Source organism: Coregonus clupeaformis, chromosome 10, assembly GCF_020615455.1.
Source record: "Coregonus clupeaformis isolate EN_2021a chromosome 10, ASM2061545v1, whole genome shotgun sequence".
NCBI classification, from domain to species: Eukaryota; Metazoa; Chordata; class Actinopteri; order Salmoniformes; family Salmonidae; genus Coregonus; species Coregonus clupeaformis.
In genome coordinates, this window is record NC_059201.1 from 46,631,989 (window position 1) to 46,656,070 (window position 24,082).

The following is a 24,082-nucleotide window of genomic DNA, read 5'->3' on the forward strand; positions in this document are numbered from 1 at the left end:
CAGGTAGTGAAGTATAACTCGGTATCTCTCTGTCTCTGTTGGCATGTAGTCACTCTATGACCCTCTTCTGTGTTAGAGAACCTCTTCTACCCTTCATAACCTGGTTCAGGTGTGCATTAGCAGCTGGAGTGATGCAGCCCTGTAGAGGTATTTCAGTTCATGGTGGCATGCAATTTCTCTGTGACAATCTTCTTTGTTAGAACACTAAAGAGTGTTTTGGAGAGGCAATTGTCCCTCTGAGATCTAAAGTAAAAAAGGCCCATCTGTGGATGGGGAATACATGATATCTAGATTTGCGGGTCTGGTCTCAAGTCCATTTATTGGCGCTGTACAGACAAGGTACAGAGCGCTTTGACTGTAGACTGTATCCAAGACTATGAGTGCTGATCTAGTGCCTTGACTGTAGAATGCAAGCCAGTGGATATGTAAGACTGAGGGTGTGTGTGTGTGTGTGTGTTCATGTGCTGGGGGCTGATCATTGCGTGTCAGAGGGGGTTAATGACGCACAGCCCACAACAACATGGCAGTGTGAGGGTGAACCCTGGTACCCAAGGTGGCACCCAGGGGCAAGCCTCTTCTCTCACTCACTCTCTCTATTTATTTATTCCCCCTTGTTCTCTCAATCTCCCTTTTCCCTCTCTCTCCCTGCCTTTCTATTTATCTCTTCCTCTCACCGTCTCTTTTTCTCTCTATCTCTCTGCCCTCTTCTGTTTCTTTCAGACAGTGGCAGTGCCCTAGGCATTGACACACTAACTACCCTTGCCTCCCTCCCTCCATCCCTCCCTTCCCCCCAGTCAGGCCAGAAGCAGCGCCCCCTGTACCAGCTCTAAAAATACCCCAGTACCCATCACACACAATTACCCTCAGCACCCCAATCCACCCCACCCCACAGACACAGTAAAGACTGGTCTCAGACACACACCCCCCCAAGCTGAAATCATCTGAATTGAAACACTTGGCTGCTCCTTTCACCTTACCAGCTCCTCAGCTGTCACAGTACAGACACACACACATACACACACGTGAAAGCACACACAGTTGGACTGAGGTGAAGCAGACAGCAGTAGCTGACAGACAAATAGACAGCCCCAGACAGACCGTAGACAGGCCTGTCAGAGACGCATCAGTCTGAGAGAGAGAGACAAGGTCTGGACAAAGACCAGTGAACATCAAGACACACACATGCATGAATGCACACGCACGCATGCACGCACACAGACACAGACAGACACACACACAATGCTTCTGAGACTTACGTAAATGTGTCGACGAAATCCTCTGTGTCCTCTGATTAAAACAGTAACTACTCAAACCTGTAAAGGGAGGGAGAGAAAGAAATACACATTTAGATGATTTATGTGGAAGATAAATGGAAAACAAGGAGTCTCAGAAGCTCAGTACCAAAAAAAAACTATTTATATCCAGATCTGCTGACGCTTCATTTATCACTTTGTTTGCCTCAACGCAGGAAGACAGTAAGGGAGTAGAGGAATACTTCACAAACACTACACCCCTCAGACTGTGTGTGTGTGTGTGTGTGTTTGTTTGTTTGTGTGTGTGTGTGTGTGTGTGTGTGTTTGTTTGTTTGTGTGTGTGTGTGTGTGTGTGTGTGTGTGTGTGTGTGTGTGTGTGTGTGTGTGTGTGTGTGTGTGTGTGTGTGTGTGTGTGTGTGTGTGTGCGTGCGTGTGTGTGTGTGCATGCTGTCCACTGTTGTTTAAAGTGTGTTTAAAAAAGTGTGTTGTCTGTGAGCCAGGCAGCCATGACCTCAGGTTTACAGCCATGGCCCCAGGTTTACAGCCATGGCCCCAGGTTTACAGCTATGGCCCCAGGTTTACAGCCATGACCCCATGTTTACAGCCATGACCCCAGGTTTAGAGCCATGACCCCAGGTTTACAGTCATGTCCCCAGGTTTACAGCCATGGCCCCAGGTTTACAGCCATGGCCCCAGGTTTACAGCCATGGCCCCAGGTTTACAGCCATGACCCCAGGTTTACAGCCATGAACCCAGGTTTACAGCCATGACCCTAGGTTTACAGCCATGGCCCCAGGTTTACAGCCATGACCCCAGGTTTACAGCCATGACCCCAGGTTTACAGCCATGGCCCCAGGTTTACAGCCTTGGCCCCAGGTTTACAGCCATGGCCCCAGGTTTACAGCCATGACCCCAGGTTTACAGCCATGACCCCAGGTTTACAGCCATGGCCCCAGGTTTACAGCCATGACCCCAGGTTTACAGCCATGACCCCAGGTTTACAGCCATGGCTCCAGGTTTACAGCCATGACCCCAGGTTTACAGCCATGACCCCAGGTTTGCAGCCATGACACCAGGTTTACAGCCATGGCCCCAGGTTTACAGCCATGGCCCCAGGTTTACAGCCATGGCCCCAGGTTTACAGCCATGGCCCCATGTTTACAGCCATGGCCCCAGGTTTACAGCCATGGCCCCAGGTTTACAGCCATGGCCCCAGGTTTACAGCCATGACCCCAGGTTTACAGCCATGACACCAGGTTTACAGCTATGGCCCCAAGTTTACAGCCATGACCCCAGGTTTACAGCCATGGCCCCAGGTTTACAGCCATGACCCCAGGTTTACAGCCATGGCCCCAGGTTTACAGCCATGGCCCCAGGTTTACAGCCATGGCCCCAGGTTTACAGCCATAGCCCCAGGTTTACAGCCATGGCCCCAGGTTTACAGCCATGACCCCAGGTTTACAGCCATGGCCCCAGGTTTACAGCCATGACCCCAGGTTTACAGCCATGACCCCAGGTTTACAGCCATGGCCCCAGGTTTACAGCCATGACCCCAGGTTTACAGCCATGGCCCCCAGGTTTACAGCCATGACCCCAGGTTTACAGCCATGGCCCCAGGTTTACAGCCATGGCCCCAGGTTTACAGCCATGGCCCCAGGTTTACAGCCATGACCCCAGGTTTACAGCCTTGGCCCCAGGTTTACAGCCATGGCCCCAGGTTTACAGCCATGACCCCAGGTTTACAGCCATGACCCCAGGTTTACAGCCATGGCCCCAGGTTTACAGCCATGGCCCCAGGTTTACAGCCATGGCCCCAGGTTTACAGCCATGGCCCCAGGATTACAGCTATGGCCCCAGGTTTACAGCCATGGCCCCAGGTTTACAGCATGCTCACCAGGGGAGAAACAACTGGAAAAGAGAGAGCAGAGCAGACAGACAGGGAGGATGTAAAAGACTAGACGATCCCATCACTCTTTTTTCTCCTGCCTTTATACTGCCCTGAGGAGAGAACACTGAGTATACTCCATAGAACCCTCCCCCCCTCCACACACACACACACACACACACACACACACACACACACACATACACACATACACACATGCACACACATAAGATGCCATGCTTTGACTTGAAAAAATGCCTTGTCTACAAGGGCCATGGTATACACACACAGGCCCCCACACCCACACACACTTCGGCAATCATTTAAATTATCTTTATAAGGGCTAAAGAACACTGTCGTAATAATGACATAATACACGTCAAAAAAGAGAATGTTGTTTAATATGACCGTTAAGTCATCGTTATGACACAGAGTTCACGTAAAGTGTAACTATATTATTTGATGCCATATCAGAGTCAATTGAGCAGCTGGGAGGCTATGGTAGTAGTTTTCTAGGTTAAGTGCCTAGCATGGCTGAAAGGCAGAACAGTAGTGCCCTAGATGGGTAGTGAGTGTGCTGTGCTGAGCAAGCCTGCAGTAGTAGTGTAGTATTAGGGCATAACACAACACTTCCCTAGTCACTCTGCCTCCAGGCTGCACTGGTAGCTAACAGGGTCATAGCTAGTCAATGTGGATGGCATGGCACACAGAACTATGTTTGTGTGTGTGTGTGTGTGTCTGTCCATTCCCAAGTTGCTCATGATTTGGATGTTGTACTGCAGTGGTGAGCACTTACTCAGGATTTGTGACCTTTGACTTGAGGGGTTAGTAAGAGCTTGACTCAATGGACCCATTCGTGTGTGTGTGTGTGTGTGTGTGTGTGTGTGTGTGTGTGTGTGTGTGTGTGTGTGTGTGTGTGTGTGTGTGTGTGTGTGTGTGTGTGTGTGTGTGTGTGTGTGTGAGTGCGTGGCTATGGGGACTTTACTGACATCCTACTCCTGCACTGCTTCTACTGATGAACACACACATGAGCCATACGTGATCCTGGTGTCATGTGTGTGTGGATGAATCAGAGATCAGTCTAACCGTCCAGGGGATACCTACGTGATCAGTGACTCCCTCTCCACATCCAGCCATCCATCCTGTCATCCATCCATCCTCTGCCACTCATCACTCTTCCACCCCACCTGCCTCCTCCATCCATCCTTCATTAAAGTCCACCCCTCCTCCCTTTCTTCAGGTCTCTGTCCATAAGGTCACAGGGTGACAGGGAGTATGTCATCATATGGCCATGACATAACCTTAATACGTATAGGATTTCTATATACAGTGGGGGAAAAAAGTATTTAGTCAGCCACCAATTGTGCAAGTTCTCCCACTTAAAAAGATGAGAGAGGCCTGTAATTTTCATCATAGGTACACGTCAACTATGACAGACAAAATGAGAAAAGAAAATCCAGAAAATCACATTGTAGGATTTTTTATGAATTTATTTGCAAATTATGGTGGAAAATAAGTATTTGGTCAATAACAAAAGTTTCTCAATACTTTGTTATATACCCTTTGTTGGCAATGACACAGGTCAAACGTTTTCTGTAAGACTTCACAAGGTTTTCAGCACACTGTTGCTGGTATTTTGGCCCATTCCTCCATGCAGATCTCCTCTAGAGCAGTGATGTTTTGGGGCTGTCGCTGGGCAACACGGACTTTCAACTCCCCTCCAAAGATATTCTATGGGGTTGAGATCTGGAGACTGGCTAGGCCACTCCAGGAACTTGAAATGCTTCTTACGAAGCCACTCCTTCGTTGCCCGGGCGGTGTGTTTGGGATCATTGTCATGCTGAAAGACCCAGCCACGTTTCATCTTCAATGCCCTTGCTGATGGAAGGAGGTTTTCACTCAAAATCTCACGATACATGGCCCCATTCATTCTTTCCTTTACACGGATCAGTCGTCCTGGTCCCTTTGCAGAAAAAACAGCCCCAAAGCATGATGTTTCCACCCACGCTTCACAGTAGGTATGGTGTTCTTTGGATGCAGCTCAGCATTCTTTGTCCTCCAAACACGACGAGTTGAGTTTTTACCAAAAAAGTTCTATTTTGGTTTCATCTGACCATATGACATTCTCCCAATCCTCTTCTGGATCATCCAAATGCACTCTAGCAAACTTCAGACGGGCCTGGACATGTACTGGCTTAAGCAGGGGGACACGTCTGGCACTGCAGGATTTGAGTCCCTGGCGGCGTAGTGTGTTACTGATGGTAGGCTTTGTTACTTTGGTCCCAGCTCTCTGCAGGTCATTCACTAGGTCCCCCGTGTGGTTCTGGGATTTTTGCTCACCGTTCTTGTGATAATTTTGACCACACGGGGTGAGATCTTGCGTGGAGCCCCAGATCGAGGGAGATTATCAGTGGTCTTGTATGTCTTCCATTTCCTAATAATTGCTCCCACAGTTGATTTCTTCAAACCAAGCTGCTTACCTATTGCAGATTCAGTCTTCCCAGCCTGGTGCAGGTCTACAATTTTGTTTCTGGTGTCCTTTGACAGCTCTTTGGTCTTGGCCATAGTGGATTTTGGAGTGTGACTGTTTGAGGTTGTGAACAGGTGTCTTTTATACTGATAACAAGTTCAAACAGGTGCCATTAATACAGGTAACGAGTGGAGGACAGAGGAGCCTCTTAAAGAAGAAGTTACAGGTCTGTGAGAGCCAGAAATCTTGCTTGTTTGTAGGTGACCAAATACTTATTTTCCACCATAATTTGCAAATAAATTCATAAAAAATCCTACAATGTGATTTTCTGGATTTTTTTTTCTCAATTTGTCTGTCATAGTTGACGTGTACCTATGATGAAAATTACAGGCCTCTCTCATCTTTTTAAGTGGGAGAACTTGCACAATTGGTGGTTGACTAAATACTTTTTTTCCCCACTGTATACTGTACATCTAAATTACATACATATATTTTATACATACATTTTCACATGTAGAGTATGACCAGAGAGCAAATTATATTTATGGTAATCAACGGGAAAATCTGTTTTTAAATATTATGCACCAGCGCTTAGACTCCAGAGTATTTTATGCAGAACTCCAATCCCTTTCGCCGTGATCACGGTTAAAAACCCTTTTCCTAATTAACCCGTAATAGAAAACAAACAACGAATCAACCACAGTCATCTTCAGTAAACTTTTAATGTGCAATAATTAAGCTTGATAAGTCAAACTAACACAGTGTAGTGAAGCGTGAAACACAGTCTAAGACGAAGATATGATTGTTCTTAATCAGGATCTTACTCAGAAGTTTGGTCTTACTGTAATCACTAGGCTGTACCATATTAGTCACGCCCAAGGGGTCAACCAACAAAGCCTACAAAGGAACCCCTGGAATTGTGTGTGTGTGTGTGGGGGGGTCAGGCACCATAGGGCCGTGCCATGGAGAGAACGGAGCGGGGCAGTAAGATACAGACAGAGGGGAATAAATGTTTATTTTCCTCCATGTATTCACATTTACCATCCACCAGGGACTCCTACCCAGAGTTACAGGGACATGAAAAAACACTCACAGCCAGTTAAGCATGAGCAACACACACTGTGTGGAGTGTGTATGGGGACGGGACCACTACTGTTGTTGACAAACCTAGACACAAACCCTATAGCCACAACCACCCAATCACCTTGGCTGAGTGGTGTCTGTCTGTCTCTGTGTGTGTGTGTGTGTGTGTGTGTGTGTGTGTGTGTGTGTGTGTGTGTGTGTGTGTGTGTGTGTGTGTGTGTGTGTGTGTGTGTGTGTGTGTGTGTGAGATAGACAAGGAGACGGTGGTCCAGTCTATCACCTGCTATTCCCTCATGTTTGTGTCTCTCACTATCCAACCCCCATACCCTTCTCCAGTGTAGGGATAGTGGGTGAGAAGAAGTGTGTTTGAGTGTGCTCTCTCATCCCTCGCTATTGGCCTCCTGACCTAACCTTTGACCCTGTCCATTACCAGTGGTCTTTGGACAGCACAGACACTACCGTGAAAGGTGTGGCCGTGAAAGCTGAGACACAAGTCAGAGGTCACGCAGTAATGGATCAGGGATCAAACAGCCTACCTCAATGACATCATACTCCTGTTACCATAGTGATGGCTTTAAGTGGAGCCTATAGGGTAGCATGGCGTGTAATGTATGCATTTATAATGTGTTTCTATGCATCTCTAGTATCTTGCTCTCCTTGGCTACAGCAAGATCCAGGTACCAAAGAGCACAGCACCAAGTCCAACTGCAAACTGAGCAGTAGTGAGTGACCTGAGGGAAGGTAAGATGGAGGGACGAACGAGAGAGAAGATGAAGGGATGGGAGGATAAACGAGCGGTTGCCAGGCGCAGGGTGTGTGGATGTCATGCTTGGCAGGAGCGCTGGTTCTATGTTGCAGAATGACCTAGTTTAAATGGAGGAGAGGAAGATGGGAGAGAGGAAGAGGGGAGGGGAAAGGAGGATTGGAGGGCAGATGAGGAAAGGAGAGAGAAGGAGACATGAGAGAGATGATGAGAGGAATAGAGAGAGAACATTTCAGAGAGGAGAGGATGGTTTACTGGAAAAAAAGTGGATATTTATTGTAAGTCTCTGGTAAATGACTAATATGTGATATCAATGTAGGGAACAGAGAAAATACAGGAGGTGGGACAGAGAGACGGAGTTAGGAGGAGGGACAAAAGGATGTGTGTGTTTGTGTGGACAGTATGTGTCTGTATATATGTGGATGATTGTGTGTGTGTGTGTGTGTGTATGTGTGTGTGTGTCTCCAGCCCTGAGGGGGACATCAGGAAGCATCAAGTCGCTCCATCCCAGTTAAATCAATCACAGGGTTCCTGGAGTGATGCAAGCTAAAGCACTTCCTGTGTCCAACTGGCCGGCTTTATGAGCCTCGTCAATAAACGATGACTGGGCCACCTGCGGCGACACACACACATGCGCACAGAGGTACACACACACACACACAGTAACACACACACGTGCTAAATCTATTTTAACCTGGCAGCCAAACCAAGCTGCAACAGCATGGTGCCTTAATCAGAAGGGGTGAACCAGATACCATGTGTGTCTTTGGGAAAATACACGAGTCTCGGTTCAGTGAAGGATGTGTAATAAAAACCTTGGAAAGAGGAGGATTTTGGTTCCTCCTGTCAACTTCTGCCCATCACACAAATGTGGGGGAAAGAAGGAGAGAGAGTGAGGGAGAGGGCTAGAAAGACAGTAGGAGAAGTGGAGATGGAGACAGCCATAGATAGGGAAAGCGGGGCAGAGAAAAGGAGACAGAGAGAGAGAGAGAGAGGGAGGGAGGGAGGGAGGAGGGAGGGAGGGAGGGAGAGAGAGAGAGAGATGGAGGGGAGAGAGAGAGGGAGAGAGAGAGAGAGAGAGAGAGAGAGAGAGAGAGAGAGAGAGAGAGAGAGAGAGAGAGAGAGAGGGAGGGAGAGAGAGAGAGAGAGAGAGAGAGAGAGAGAGAGAGAGAGAGAGAGAGAGAGAGAGAGAGAGAGAGAGAGAGAGAGAGAGAGAGAGAGAGAGAGAGAGAGAGAGAGAGAGAGAGAGAGACAGAGGACAGAAAGACAGAGAGGTGAATGACTAGGTTACATGATTCCACCAGATGTGGAGATGTAGTCTAATGAAGGAACCATGAGGACTCTCCTCCAGCCGTGGGTAAAATCTGGGTCGGACTGTTCACACACACACACACACACACACACACACACACACACACACACACACACACACACACACACACACACACACACACACACACACACACACACATAGCAGCCAAATGAATGCTCTACTAGCATACATTCAAATGAATGAATGAACATAAGAATGAATGATGAATGAACATGACTATGCTGTGGCCTTTCTTTCTGCACTCATTGTTTTTCTGCACTCATGTGAATAGCTCATGTAAAATCACAGGCCCATGATTTATTAACTCACAGCTTTTAACAGTAATCACAACTAGGTTAAGAAAACTAGGGTAATATTAACACTCTGAGTTACTCTAAATTGTAACTTGGAGACACGTGAGGCTAAATCTAAATCTTATGCATAAAGACATTGTCATAAAAAAAACAGCTCCGCGAGCAAATCACTGTTTCCCAAATGGTGTCTCGGTACTCTGGATGCACTGGTGGGTAGTGGCAGAGTTCTCCTGTGTAGTGGCTTAGATATACAGTATACGTAATCTAGTGGGTAATGACTGAAAGCCTTAGAACAACTGGTATAACTGACATATAACTGTATAACCACTGACATATAACTATCTGTATTAACCACTGGTATAACTGACAACTGACAGTGGCCTGGCGGCTAGCATATGTAATGACATAGAATAACAGACAAGCTAACTTAAAGTAAAATGATCACTTGACGTGAAGATTTTTGACTTAACTTGACTCACTTGACCTGGCAACCTAACACACACACACACACACACACACACACACACAATGACACACACGTTAACGGATATGCTGCGTGACAGACAGTTGTTCTGTCTACTTCTGCTACATGACTTGACAAACATCTCCCCTCTCTAAAATATTAAAGAACCCCCTCCACCCCTCTATCGCCCCCTTAACCCAGACCCCTCTCACCTTTAGCATGAAGTTAATGTGTGTTATGAAGCAATTATGCATACATAACATAGACACACAGACAAAAGACAATTCATTCACAAAGTCACGCAAGCACATATACACTCGAGAAGACAACCTTGCATGTAAATTAGGACATAAGCAGCCACTCACACAAAGTACATGATGCACCTTTATTGAACCCATTATAAACTGGCAGACAAGCCTGGGCATCACTAGGATGACACCTGAGAGAGAGAGAGAGAGAGAGAGAGAGAGAGAGAGAGAGAGAGAGAGAGAGAGAGATATGCTCCTTCCTAACACTTCAGTACTGGTGAGATGTCATCCCTCTACAGGAAAACACTTCAACAGGAGAAGGTCTATTCATATACCTGTCAGACACACTAGAAACAGAGATGGCATCAAGACCAGAAAATCAGAGACCCAGAACCAAAACACGGCCCAGACAATACCCGTTTAAGAACCTAGACCGAAGCCCTCGAGACACAGACCACATTTGAAGACATACACACACACACCAAGACCATGAGATGGAGACTTCCATCTTTGCTATGGGAAACACTTCCGCTTTCAGAGAAGCCAGCTCTGGAGGACCCATAGTACTGAGTGAGGCAGAGACTGGTTTAGTAACGTCTACAAGAGAGGAGGCCTACAGCTCTACACTGACCAAGGAACAGAGGGATGAAGGTTAAATAAATGGATCTAAATACATCCAGGGGCATATGGAGCTCTACTATATAAACACAGAAGATTCGAGCTGAACTGTGTGTGTGTGTGTGTGTGTGTGTGTGTGTGTGTGTGTGTGTGTGTTGAAAAGGGCTACCTAAAAAACAAAGGCATGGCTCCATTCTAGAAACCAAATAAATGAGAGGGTTTGTCTGGCCCCTGTCTGACTCCCTCTCTCTCCCGCGCTCTCGCTCTCGCGCTCTCTGAAATTCCCTTTCTGCCTCTCACTCTCTACTTTATCTCTCCTCTCTGCTCATCCTGTCCCTGTCTCTCTTTCGTTCTATTCCTTACGCACTCCTTCACTCCTTCTTTCTCCTTCTCCCTCCTTTCCACCTTCCCTTCGTCTCTCCATCTTTCTCTTCATCCAGTTTCCCACCATACTGTCATTTATCCCCCTCTCTCGCTTATCCCCCTCTCCCTCCCTCTCTCCCTAGCTGAAATGTGAAAACAGCCCAGCAGCTCATTATCACATCTGGGTCTCACTTCCTCCTCCCCCTCTCCTCCCGCCTTCCTCACCTCAAGTCCCACTTCATCCAATAGAGAGAGACCTGGTCGCCAAGGCTCCTTAGCAACAGCCCCACCAAGGGGAGGCTACCCCCAGCGGGAGTGTGAGGCTGGAGGTGTGTTCCCCATTATCAGACGTACGTGTGTGTGTATGTACGTGTGTGTGTGTACGTACATATGTGCGTGTGTGTATGTGTGCGTGCGTGCGGTACAGAGAAAACATCACCTGCTCCTGACTCAGAGACAAGGTACACTAAACAAAGATTGCCTCCAGTCATGTCTGGTTGCCGAGGTTACGACTGAGGAAAGATCCAACAAGTAGCAAAACATTTCCTTTATCTCTCAGACAGACAAAATCCACTGCCTGAAACAGTCAATATACAGTATGTTACTGATGCTAAACTGACTAAAACCAGGCAGAGAAAACAACATTGATGAACGTAATCTACAGATTTATAGTCATCCATGATCTCCAGTGTGTTGATCATACATAATGAATGAAGATATACACACAGGAGCATGTCATGCAAAGTGCAGAGTTTTTCTTTCTTGATGAACCCAGTTATACTGTAGTTCTATATCCAGCACCTGCTCTAAGCTAACTGACCGATGTGTATGTTCTACCCCTTTGTCTTACAGTTATTATTTGGGATGATAATGATACTGTAGGCTACGCCACACAGAGAGTATGTGCATGTGAGTGTTCTCTGTATGGCATTTTGAGGTCAAGAATAGGCCAGTCATGAATAAGTAATGAACCTCCCTCTGAGGCTGCTGCTCCATTTGAAGGGACCATAGAGTATGTAACACACACTTAGAGGGACCATAGAGTATGTAACACACACACTTAGAGGGACCATAGAGTATGTAACACACACACTTAGAGGGACCATAGTATGTAACACACACACTTAGAGGGACCATAGAGTATGTAACACACACACTTAGAGGGACCATAGAGTATGTAACACACACACTTAGAGGGACCATAGAGTATGTAACACACACACTTAGAGGGACCATAGAGTATGTAACACACACACTTAGAGGGACCATAGAGTATGTAACACACACACTTATAGGGACCATAGAGTATGTAACACACACACTTAGAGGGACCATAGAGTATGTAACACACACACTTAGAGGGACCATAGAGTATGTAACACACACACTTAGAGGGACCATAGAGTATGTAACACACACACTTAGAGGGACCATAGAGTATGTAACACACACACTTATAGGGACCATAGAGTATGTAACACACACACTTAGAGGGACCATAGAGTATGTAACACACACACTTAGAGGGACCATAGAGTATGTAACACACACACTTATAGGGACCATAGAGTATGTAACACACACACTTAGAGGGACCATAGAGTATGTAACACACACACTTAGAGGGACCATAGAGTATGTAACACACACACTTAGAGGGACCATAGAGTATGTAACACACACACTTAGAGGGACCATAGAGTATGTAACACACACACTTAGAGGGACCATAGAGTATGTAACACACACACTTATAGGGACCATAGAGTATGTAACACACACACTTAGAGGGACCATAGAGTATGTAACACACACACTTAGAGGGACCATTGAGTATGTAACACACATACTTAGAGGGACCATAGAGTATGTAACACACACACTTAGAGGGACCATAGAGTATGTAACACACACACTTAGAGGGACCATAGAGTATGTAACACACACACTTAGAGGGACCATAGTATGTAACACACACACTTAGAGGGACCATAGAGTATGTAACACACACACTTAGGGGGACCATAGTATGTAACACACACACTTAGAGGGACCATAGAGTATGTAACACACACACTTAGAGGGACCATAGTATGTAACAGACACAGGGAGGGACCATTCCTACTGCACCAACACAACCAGCCAGGGAATTCAAACTCAGTCCCACACAAAGGACTTGGATGAATTGCATCAATGGCAAATAGTGTTTTGCAGTAAAATGCGTAATATAAAATGTGTAACCGTACGTGTGTGTGTAGTCCCTTACCACAACCAATGTGAGTTTGGCAAAGCGAGACCAGTGTGTGTGCGTGTGCATGCATGTGTGTGGGCATGGCTGCGAGGCCTAATTTACCAGTGTGGGCCCATCTGCCTGGGGTTACCGTGGTGATTAAAGCCATTCTGGAGTGGCTGGTGAGTCCTGCAGTTTTACCTCCTCCTGGGACCTCCTCCCTCTCTCCATCTCTCTCTCTATCTCATCCTTCTACAAAATGCAGTTTTTCAGATGTAATTTGGTTAATTCTGGTGAGAGCCTGGTGGCTGTCGAGTTGTCCTATGTTACATTCTCTTGGGACAGACACATCCCCCTCTCCCTCTCCTTCCCAAATGTTCCTCTCCATTTCTTCCCCTCTTCCTATGTCCCTTTCTCTATTGTTTATTCCTCCCTTATCTCTCTCGAACTCAGATTTTCTGTCTGTTTTTGCATTTTTTCTCTCCCCCTCTCTCCAGGGCTCTCTCTCTCTCTCTCCCCCTCCTCTCTCTGTGATAACAGACTGGGATTAGAGAGGAGAGAGAGAGGAGAGAGAGGAGAGAGGTGTGATTAGAACCCCCAGGGACTCTGGTGCTAAAATGTGCACATGATTATGTTCATCTGCGATGGTTGTGAAGTGGTTAAAAGGTGTGATTTAGAGTGTGTGTGAGAGCGTGTATGTGCGTGTGTGTACGTGTGCTTGTGGTCTGTGCAAACAAAAAGAGTGAGCGTGTGTATGTGTGTCCATCACAGGAGGTTGGTGGCACCTTAATTGGGGAGGACGGGCTCGTGATAATGGCTGGAGCGGAATCAGTGGAATGATAGCAAATACATCAAACACATGGTTTCCATGTGTTTTACGCCATTCCATTCACTCTGTTCCAGCCATTATTATGAGCCGTCCTCCCCTAAGCAGCCTCTTGTGTGTGTGTGTGTATGTGTGTGTGTGTGCCTGTATGGAAGTGCCTGTGTGTGTGTCCATGTGTGTGTGGTTAATAATATGGTGAGAGGTTTTGAAGCTGCTAACAAATCCATTAATTAAAGGCTCAGAAATCTATCAGCGGAATAATAACAAGCCCCAGAACCTCCCCTTACCCCCTAACCCCCCTCACCAAACCCCAAGATACACTCACCACTCCTCCCCCTGAGCTAATTAAGGCCACTAGGCACATCTCTCCTCTACTTTTACCCCCCACCATAGACTTGGATAGACGGCTCTTGTGCCTCAACGCTGCCCATGCTGTCACAGAAGCCATGCATTATGGCAAAGAAGAGACCTCTATCCAACTCTATGCCGCACACTGTCTTTCACTCACAGCACACCATCATCAGCACACACACAAAACCAGCCAGTAAACTCGAATAAGATAAAGTGGGATGCGGCAGAGATGATGTCATTAAGAGACCAGGAAGTATAGGCCTATATATGGAGCCACCAATTCCAGTAATTTTTATCCGTTCCATTCACTGAGTGTTCTGTTAGACTCTGAGTGTAGATGTACTAGGAGAGCCCTGTATATAGAACACAATAGAGCGTAAGTCTGAGTATGCGTTCCAAATTGTACCCTATTCTCTATATAGCACACTACTTTTGACCAGAGCCCTATAATAGCATATATTCCGTATATTATAGGGAATATAGTGCCATAGGGCTCTGGTCAAAAGTAGTGCATTATGTAGGGAATAGGGTGCCATTTGGGAAACAACCTCTCAGTCTGCCACTAAAACACTGTCTATGAGCAGGCTTTTGTTCTAGCTGAGGAGGATGGACTGGCTAGGGTAAATGTGATTACTTCTGTTGACGCTGCTTTACTGCAGACCAGACGACAGATGACTGACACCAAAGACAATCAAATCCTGAGTCCAAGCCTGAAGCCACTGACTGTGTCATTGAGCGAAAGGGAAAAGCACACTGGCTAATATTAAATAAGATAAGATCAAATCAACTTTATTGTCCCCGAACGGTAATTTGTCTTGGACAAATTTCACCAAATGACATTAGTTTAGCCTTTGGATAAACTGTTGTGTATATATAACATAGTCTATGCAGTAACATCTCTGGTTACCAGACATTCTGACTGTAACCTTTTAATGGAAATTCACACAATCTAAGGAAGGCTAGGATCTTTTGATGCTAAAATACTACAGTATCTGTGTACATTAACCTTTCACTTATTTTAAAACATTTTTTCTCCCAGATAATGGTAGGCTATATTTCCTTTACTCCAACTGCAGACATCAGTGTAAGCATTATTCGCAAAGTTATTCCTTAACCGCAGGCTCATCCGACCCTGCCAGGTCCACAGCTCCAGCCGAATCCTAGCAGTACGGTGTGTGTGTGTGTGTGTGTGTGTGTGTGTGTGTCTCCTGATGCCAGGAGGGGGTGGGGTGGGGGGGTGCTGCTACAGTTAGTCAGGAGGACGGCTGGGAATAATATATGCGCATTCTGATGAGCTGCTCTTTCTTAATGCTAACTGTCTGTTTGACTTGAATATCATCTTAAGACTTAAGTCTCCCCCAGCCCATCCTAACAGACAGAGAAGCTAAACGTTGGCTGTGGTTCCTCTCAGACACAAAGACATTAACAGATGACCACTAAGAAAACCCTTCATTATGGTCACCATGTCACAGTAATTAGCATAATTAAGATTAGTACTAAAGGAGTACCCTAGCAGCATCAGTCTTGAAGACCAATGTACAGTATTATGTTTACCCAAAAAGTAAACTCATAAAGCATCCTTACTCAGCCTCAGATGTTTGGTGGAGAAGAGAGGGAGAGGAGTGAGGAGAGGAGAGGAGAGGAGGGGTGTTGATATATTGTGAGATTTAGCAAAGCAGTATTTGTGTCATGATAAGTTAGCTCACACACACACACATACATACACACAGACAGACCGGCAGGCAGAAATGTAACCTTAACAAACCCCACAGTATGCTACATTTTATTAACCTTATAAAATATATATGTGCCACAATCAGAAAGAAAAAGAGACAGAGAGTGAGAAAAGAGAGAGAGAGAAACAGAGAGAGACAGAAAGAGGAGACAGTCTTATGCTGAGGGCCTTACAGTAGAGATATAATTGATGCACACACACACACACATCTGGACAGTCATTGAAGCTATGTAGGTTATCACCATGCTGTCTGGGCCTTTTAGCACGTGTGTTACAGTAGACTATGCTACGGAGTGTAAATGTTTGATAGTGTGTCTTACAGTAGCAGCCGTATCCTAGGGGGCTTTGAGTACGGATAACACAAACATAGACAACACACACACACACACACACACACACACACACACACACACAGATGGAGTAATGTAGGTTAAGCGCCTGGCTCACAGGCACAGCATATGGATCCCATGGGAACAGAAGACTGACTTCCTGCTCTCCTCCTTCATCCCCCTCTCCTCTCCTCTCCTTATCAATTCCTTTCTCCTTTAATATTTTCTGTTGCTGCGGTTAACCTGGCTGTATCAGGGGGTTGCCAGGTAATGAGAGTTACCTTCCTGTGTTCCCCTGTGTCACACAAAACAGTTCTCTGGAAGATTCTAGAACATTCACTAAGGAACATTCACTGCAACTCAGAAGCTGATGGTCAGTTAAACCTCTAACACGTGGGATAAAACATGGCCTTTTCTCCGACTGGCCTTTTCGCTGTATATGGTGTTTTTTATTCTGCTGATGGGTTTATCCCACAACACACACACACGTGCACGCACACACACACAAGCACACGACGATCAGTGTGATGGGACGGAAACGCTTAGCGGGTGTTGTGACACAAACACACACGAGGTGAAAAGCTTAACTTTACATGACAGAAGAGGAGAGTCATCAGCGGCAAAAATCTGTTACATAAAATAGAGGGCTTAGAATGGCAGGGATGGAGGGATGGAGAGGGAGGGATAGAGAGGGGAGAGAGGGATGAGGAGAAAGGGAAAACAAGAGGGAGGAATATGTGGAGAGAGAGCATAAAAGGTTAGAGGAGGTAATTGAGAGACAGTGAGACGTGAACTCTCACACAGGCATATAAACACATGAACAAAATATGCCTACAACATTCTGTGGCCATGCAATACATCATATCACTGTGACAAATTGAGTCCCAGTCTACCTCAGACACTATGCATACTGGACTGACATCTACGGTCTCTTTCCCCTGTCTATTGGAGAGAAAATGGCCAGTCCTATAGTGAGAACATGTTCGGATCTGCCCCCAAGGGTACTTGAGAAGGGGGGATGGAGGAATGGAGAGAAGGAGGAGCAGAGAAAGGGGGGATGGAGGGGTTGATTTGAAGGCTCCAGTCCAAATATTAACAGTGAAAGGCCGTCTGTATCCATTAGGCCTCTCCTCTCCTCTGTCCTCTCTCTCTCTCTCTCTCTCTCTCTCTCTCTCTCTCTCTCTCTCTCTCTCTCTCTCTCTCTCTCTCTCTCTCTCTCTCTCTCTCTCTCCTCTCTCTCCCATCTCTTTCCCCTCTCTCTCCCCTCTCTCTCCCCTCTCCCTCTCTCTCTCTCCCCTCTCTCCCCCCTCTCTCTCCCCTCTCTTTCCCATCTCTCTCTCCTCTCTCTCCCCTCTCTTTCCCCTCTCTCTCCCCTCTCGCTCTCCTCTCTCTCCCCTCTCTCTCCCCTCTCTTTCCCCCTCACTTTCACACTGTGTGCCATACGCTGAGCCACTACTCCCAATGTACGCAACAACCCTCCCACACACACAGTGTCTAAGAACCCATCTGTAACACTGTAACGCTCACTTACACAAGCACACACACACTCACACACGCAGAGAGACACAAACACTACCCCACTGTGCAGTGCACACACACCCCTCTACCGTGTCAGTCCTACCCTGGCACAGCCATGCTCTTGTTTTCGTGTGTTACTTGATGAATAGGAAAATATAGGATGTAGAGGGAACCCTGTGGATGTAGAGGGAACCCTGTGGATGTAGAGGGAACCCTGTGGATGTAGAGGGAACCCTGTGGATGTAGAGGGAACCCTGTGGATGTAGAGGGAAGCATGTGATGTGCCACATCCACCCTACCTTGGAGTAACGTCATTATCGAGTTTGATGGACAGATAAGTATGACCATTAGTATATGCATACAAATGTGAGAGTGTGTATGTGTAGGTATGTCTGCATTATGTTTTCTTGTGTGTGTCTGTTTTCGGGTGTGTGTTAACCTGCTGATGGATACTTGTCTCTTCCAATAATGATTGTCTTTCCCACTGTGTTTGGTGTGTGTGTGTGTGTGTGTGTCTGTGTCTGACTAACGGTCAGCTAAGGTGAGTTCTGACACAAAGAACGGCTCAAAGCTGGTACACCGCTGACATCACAGAACACACACCAATACTGACAGGAGACAGCAGCATCACCACATTACCAAACACACTGGGAGAGACAAGAAGCCATAGGCAGATTACTGTAACACACACACAGACACACAAACACACAGAAACACACACTCATGTGCACACACATGCGGGGGAGTGGTATGACAATGGCATCACCAGGTTTCTAACAGAGAGGTAGATGGAGTAGCCATAGACTGTACACACAGATCACAGGGGGCTGCTGAGGGGAGGATGGCTCATAATAATGGCTGGAACGAAGTGAATGGAATGGCATCAAACACGGAAACCCTGTGTTTGATGAGTTCAATACCATTCCATGTACTCTGTTCCAGCCATTACTATGAGCCTGTCCTCCCCAATTGAGGTGCCACCAACCTCCTGTGACATAGATACACCAGACAGGCAACACACAGACACACTCACTCAGTACAGACAGACAGAGTATGAATGACCACTGTTAGAGAGAAGAGTATGATGGGCAATGGGCAGCAGTGACATGTACACTAGACTGATATGGTTGATAGAGACACGATATAGCCTGTGGTCCCAAAGACATGATCAATACCAGCAATCAACTGTGTCAGACAAACCGATCAGTGTGTATGTGTGTGTGTGTGTGTGTGTGTGTGTGTGTGTGTGTGTGTGTGTGTGTGTGTGTGTGTGTGTGTGTGTGTGTGTGTGTGTGTGTGTGTGTGTGTGTGTCTGGTAGTATTGACACCGCACACGCTGTTATTCTTCATTTTAACTAGCACATGAATCATGATAAATGTCCTTTCTACCTCACAAAGCTTAGAATACAGTAGAATGTCCTTCTAACAATGGTGCACCAGACAAATCTGATAACTAATTAGATACACAAACTAACTACTTCAATGATTTGATGATTGATTAGGCTACATTCTGATTTGTAAAAATAGACAAACACCACAAGACAAATGGAGCCATGTATGACAAGTAAACATTGTTAACATTCCTCAAAAGAGGATTGTAAGTTTTGAATATAAATAAAACATATTTGTTATAAAAGCGTTTTTTCCCCGCCAAAGCACGGTAGAGTGAACATGCGTAGCCACGAGATCTAAATATGAATTAAACGTCCATATGCAAACACACACACAGCGGCAAACGCTCGCTCTACAAATGAGAGCACACACACACAATTACCATCCCTATGTCTGTCTTTGAAACAGACAGAGTGGAGCACTCTAACAAAAGCCTCTTTCCTCCACGCACAGACAGCGCACCACACACACACACACACACACATACAAACACAAACACACACAAACACACTTCTCTAAAGAGAGACAGATTACCTCTCAGTGGAGGGTTCTTGACCAGGTGAAATTATGCTTCCCTAGAGAATACTGCTTCCCCATCACAGGAAGTCCTACTCTGGTCCTCTGGGCTCAGTGTTGTGTCACGAAAAGTCCCCCTGGTACATCCAGATCCAGGAAATAAAACTGACTGACAGATTGTCCTCCAGATCCAGTCACACACACAGGAAGAAACAGAACACAGGGCAAGTTGATTTGATAACGCTACAGAAGGACTGATGCCTCCTCTCACCTCTCTCTTTCACACTTTATTTTCTCTCTCTCTCTCTCTCTCTCTCTCTCTCTCTCTCTCTCTCTCTCTCTCTCTCTCTCTCTCTCTCTCTCTCTCTCTCTGTCTGTCTGTCTCTGTCTCTGTCCTCCTCGCTCTGGTTCGTTCCACATCCACACACACACGCTCACAAACACAGATCCTCCATCTGCCGCCGCCCCCTTGCCTTCTCCCTGCCCACCTCATGAATAATTAATTAGCCCCAGAGCATACACCCTCCCCCCACTTGCTCGGAAACACACACATGGACACTCGTTCACACACACACTCACACACACATAGAGAGAGACAGACAAACACACACACACACACACACACACACACACACATAGACACAAACTCATACACGCGGATGCACTATCACACACACACAGCCAAAACCAGTCAAAGACACACAAATGCATCTACACACAAGCGCGCTCAAGCACACACACGTACATAGATGAAGACATAGAAGCGCAAACACACACATCATCCATGCGTGAACACACATGCAGAGCACACTCATACATATAAGACACAGTCAATCATGCATGAACACACACATCACGAACAAACACACACACACACACACACACCCAGGCTCGTCCATGCGTACTGCTCCATCCTCCCAGACGTAGCTGGGGATGTAGCCCACCGAGGTAGACCCTCAGCTGGGGAGGATTACAGCGTTATTATGGTCGATCCTGCCATGGCTGGAGGTGGGGTCAGGCAGGCCAGAGATAGAGGGAGTGTGTGGTGTATGTTTGTCAGGAGAGAGTGTGTGTACACGTGCGTGGTCCTGTGTGCATGCGTGTGGAGAGGGGGAAGTCAGGGTGAAGAATGTGTGTGTAGAGGGAGTGAGGGTGTGTGTGTGTGTGCGTGTGTTTGTGTGTGTGTGTGTTTGTGTGTGTGTGGGTGTGGTTGTGTGTGTGTTTGGGTATGTATTGAGCGAGGGGGGGTGGGGGTCATAGAGAGGCCTCAGGGATATGTTAAATATCCCCAACAGCGTCTTGAGTAGGCTGGGGGTCACAGAGGAGCAGCTAGAGGAGAGGGGGACAGGGAGTGGGGAGAGGGGGACAGGGTGGGGTGGGGTGGGTTTTAAAGAAAGCAATAGTGTCTTTTTTAATCAGACTGGAGGGTGAAGGAGATTGGGGGGGAGGCGTCTGGGTTTGACCTCCTCACCTCGGCCGGCATCTCACCTCCCGTCTGTCTACCGCTTGCTCAGCCCATCCTCACCCAATCACCCAATCAACCACTCCGGAACACCCTCACCCAGCCAATCAATAACCCCCTCCCCACCAGTAACATGCTAATGACTCTCCTTGCATATGATTAAACCATCCGCTAAGTCGCTAACCCTAACAACAGCTCACCCCCAACCACAATAACAACAGCTCACCCCCAACCACAACCCCCCTCACACACATACTTAGAGATACGCACAAACAGAGACACACTTACACACGTGCACGGACACAGATACACAAACACACTTTCTCTTGACTGACTGATGCTGTTGCTGCACCCAGAAACACACACAAGAAGAGACAAAAGCACTCACAACGCACTCCAGAAAATGGCGACAGTGGCTGATAATACAGAACTATGGGAGACTTGAGCGTACTTTGAACAGCTTTGATGAAAAAATGCATTGGTTGTTTGTTGTTATCACAACCACTTTTTTGGAATGTCCATCTTCCTCCAAGAGTTTGTGTCTATCAACAACAGAGTTTAAGAAGTTATGTTAGTAGCTGATTCATGCTGTAGCTAGAGTGGTAAAATTAGACAGTAGTAGTAGTCTATGATATTAGTGTCTCTCTCTAACTATGAGTGTGAGAAAGATGGACACATAATGAAGGATTTATCCCAGAAAGAAGAGATATGGGGGGGAGAGAGAGAGAGCGAGAGAGAGAGAGACGTATAAAGGATGACAGATCTAAAATAACTGAGCTCACTTTATGCCAGGGACCAAGTGTTAATTAACTTTGTGGTCGACCCCTTTATCACACACATACACACACACGTTACCCCATCCCATGAAATCTGGCATATCTTCCGGTTACTGAACCCTGTATGGGTCCATTCACCCTGGGCGATTTATACTACAATTCCCTTTAATCAACAAAGACAAGTCAGCACAAACAGACACACACAGACACACACACACACAAACATGCACACAACATTTGCAGGCCTCTGAAAGTGGACCAAGGTGACTCATTATTATCCTTATTTGAATGTAAAAATAAATATATATTCAGATGAACAGATCAGAGCATCTCATGATTATAATGATGATCTGGGGCAGAAGAATGCTTTTTGCTTTCCCACTCTGACCCTGTCTGATGACTCAGGTTTTGTTTGTTTCAGGGGCCAAATAAAAGGTGAGATATATAGAACAAACTCATGATTTATCTGGCTAATAGAACAGAAAGGTTATTAAAGGTTCACTCTGCAAGTCCCAGTGCCCTAGTCTCTCTCTATCTCTCTCTAGGTCAACAACCAACAGTGAATGGACAGCAGTGGTATACATACAACTCCAGTCCTGCCTAGAGGGCCGAAGCAATCTCTGTCTGCTAGTTCTCACTACTCATTAACACAGTCAATGGGAGTAATGTAAAGAGCTTTGAACACCTGGGAAAGTTACAGTGCATTCGGAAATTAGTCAGATCCCTTCCCTTTTTCCACATTTTGTTAAGTTACAGCCTTATTCTAAAATGGATTAAATTAAATGTTTCCTCATCAATCTACACAGAATACCCCATAATGACAAAGTGAAAACAGATTTTTTGAAATTTTTGCAAATATATATGAAATATTCAGAAATACCTTATTTACATAAGTATTCAGACACCTTGCTATAAGACTCAGGTGCATTCTGTTTCCATTGATCATTCTTGAGATGTTTCTACAACTTGATTGGACTCCACCTGTGGTAAATTCAATTGATTGGGCATGATTTGGAAAGGCACACACCTGTCTATATAAGGTTCCACAGTTGACAGTGCATGTCAGCTTAAAAACCAAGCAATGAGGTCGAAGGAATTGTCCGTAGAGCTCCGAGACAGGATTGTGTCGAGGCACAGATCTGGGGAAGGTCCCCAAGAACACAGTGGCCTCCATCATTCTTAAATGGAAGAAGTTTGGAACCACCAAGACTCATCATAGAGCTGGCCGCCAGGCCAAACTGAGCAATCGGGGGAGAAGGGCCTTGGTCAGGGAGGTGACCAAGAACCCAATGGTCACTCTGACAGAGCTCAAGTTCCTCTGTGGAGATGGGAGAACCCACCAGAAGGAAAACCATCTCTGCCGAATTCCACCAATCAGGAATTTATGGTAGAGTGGCCAGATGGAAGCCACTCCTCAGTAAAAGGCACATGACAGCCCGCTTGGAGTTTTCCAAAAGGCACCTAAAGGACTCTCAGAACATGAGAAAAAAAGATTATCTGGTCTGATGTAGCCAAGATTGAACTCTTTGGCCTGAATGCCAAGCATCACGTCTGGAGGAAACCTGGCACCATCCCTACAGTGAAGCATGGTGGTGGCAGCATCATGTTGTGGGGATGTTTTTCAGCGGCAGGGACTGGGAGACTAGTCAGGATCGAGGGAAAGATGAACGGAGCAAAGTACAGAGATCCTTGATGAAAACCTGCTCCAGAGCACTCAGGACCTCAGACTGGGGCGAAGGTTCACCTTCCAACAGGACAACGACCCTAAGCCAAGACAATGCATGAGTGGCTTCGGGAGAAGTCTCTGAATGTCCTTGAGTGGCCCAGCCAGAGCCCGGACTTGAACCCGATCGAACATCTCTGGAGAGACCTGAAAATAGCTGTGCAGTGACACTCCCCATCCAACCTGACAGAGCTTGAGAGGATCTGCAGAGAAGAACGGGATACAGGTGTGCCAAGCTTGAAGCGTCATACCCAAGAAGTAATCGCTACCAAAGGTGCTTTAACAAAGTACTGAGTAAAAGATCTGAATACTTACAGTACCAGTCAAAAGTTTGGACACACCTACTCATTCAAGGGTTTTTCTTTATTTGTACTATTTTCTAAATTGTAGAATAATAGTGAAGACATCAAAACTATGAAATAACACATATGCAATCATGTAGTAACCAAGAA

The 24,082-nt window shown here is 46.3% G+C and overlaps 1 protein-coding gene across 11 annotated transcripts in view; it reads right to left on the reverse strand.

The window, feature by feature from the left end:
* The window catches only part of LOC121575398 (neurofascin), a 151,480-nt gene that overhangs the window by 77,197 nt on the left and 50,201 nt on the right, over nucleotides 1-24,082 (reverse strand). Inside the window, exons 1-2 of one of the 11 annotated variants that reach the window (XM_041888474.2) lie at nucleotides 19,688-19,995; nucleotides 1,257-1,313 (exon numbers count right to left, since the gene is read on the reverse strand). The exons of 8 other annotated variants lie outside the window; for them this stretch is intronic. The gene's annotated coding sequence lies outside the window, so the exon portion shown is untranslated. Of the gene's footprint in view, nucleotides 1-1,256; nucleotides 1,314-19,687; nucleotides 19,996-24,082 lie in introns of those variants that run through there. 2 more of the 11 variants (XM_041888473.2, XM_041888475.2) reach the window with 2 other exon arrangements.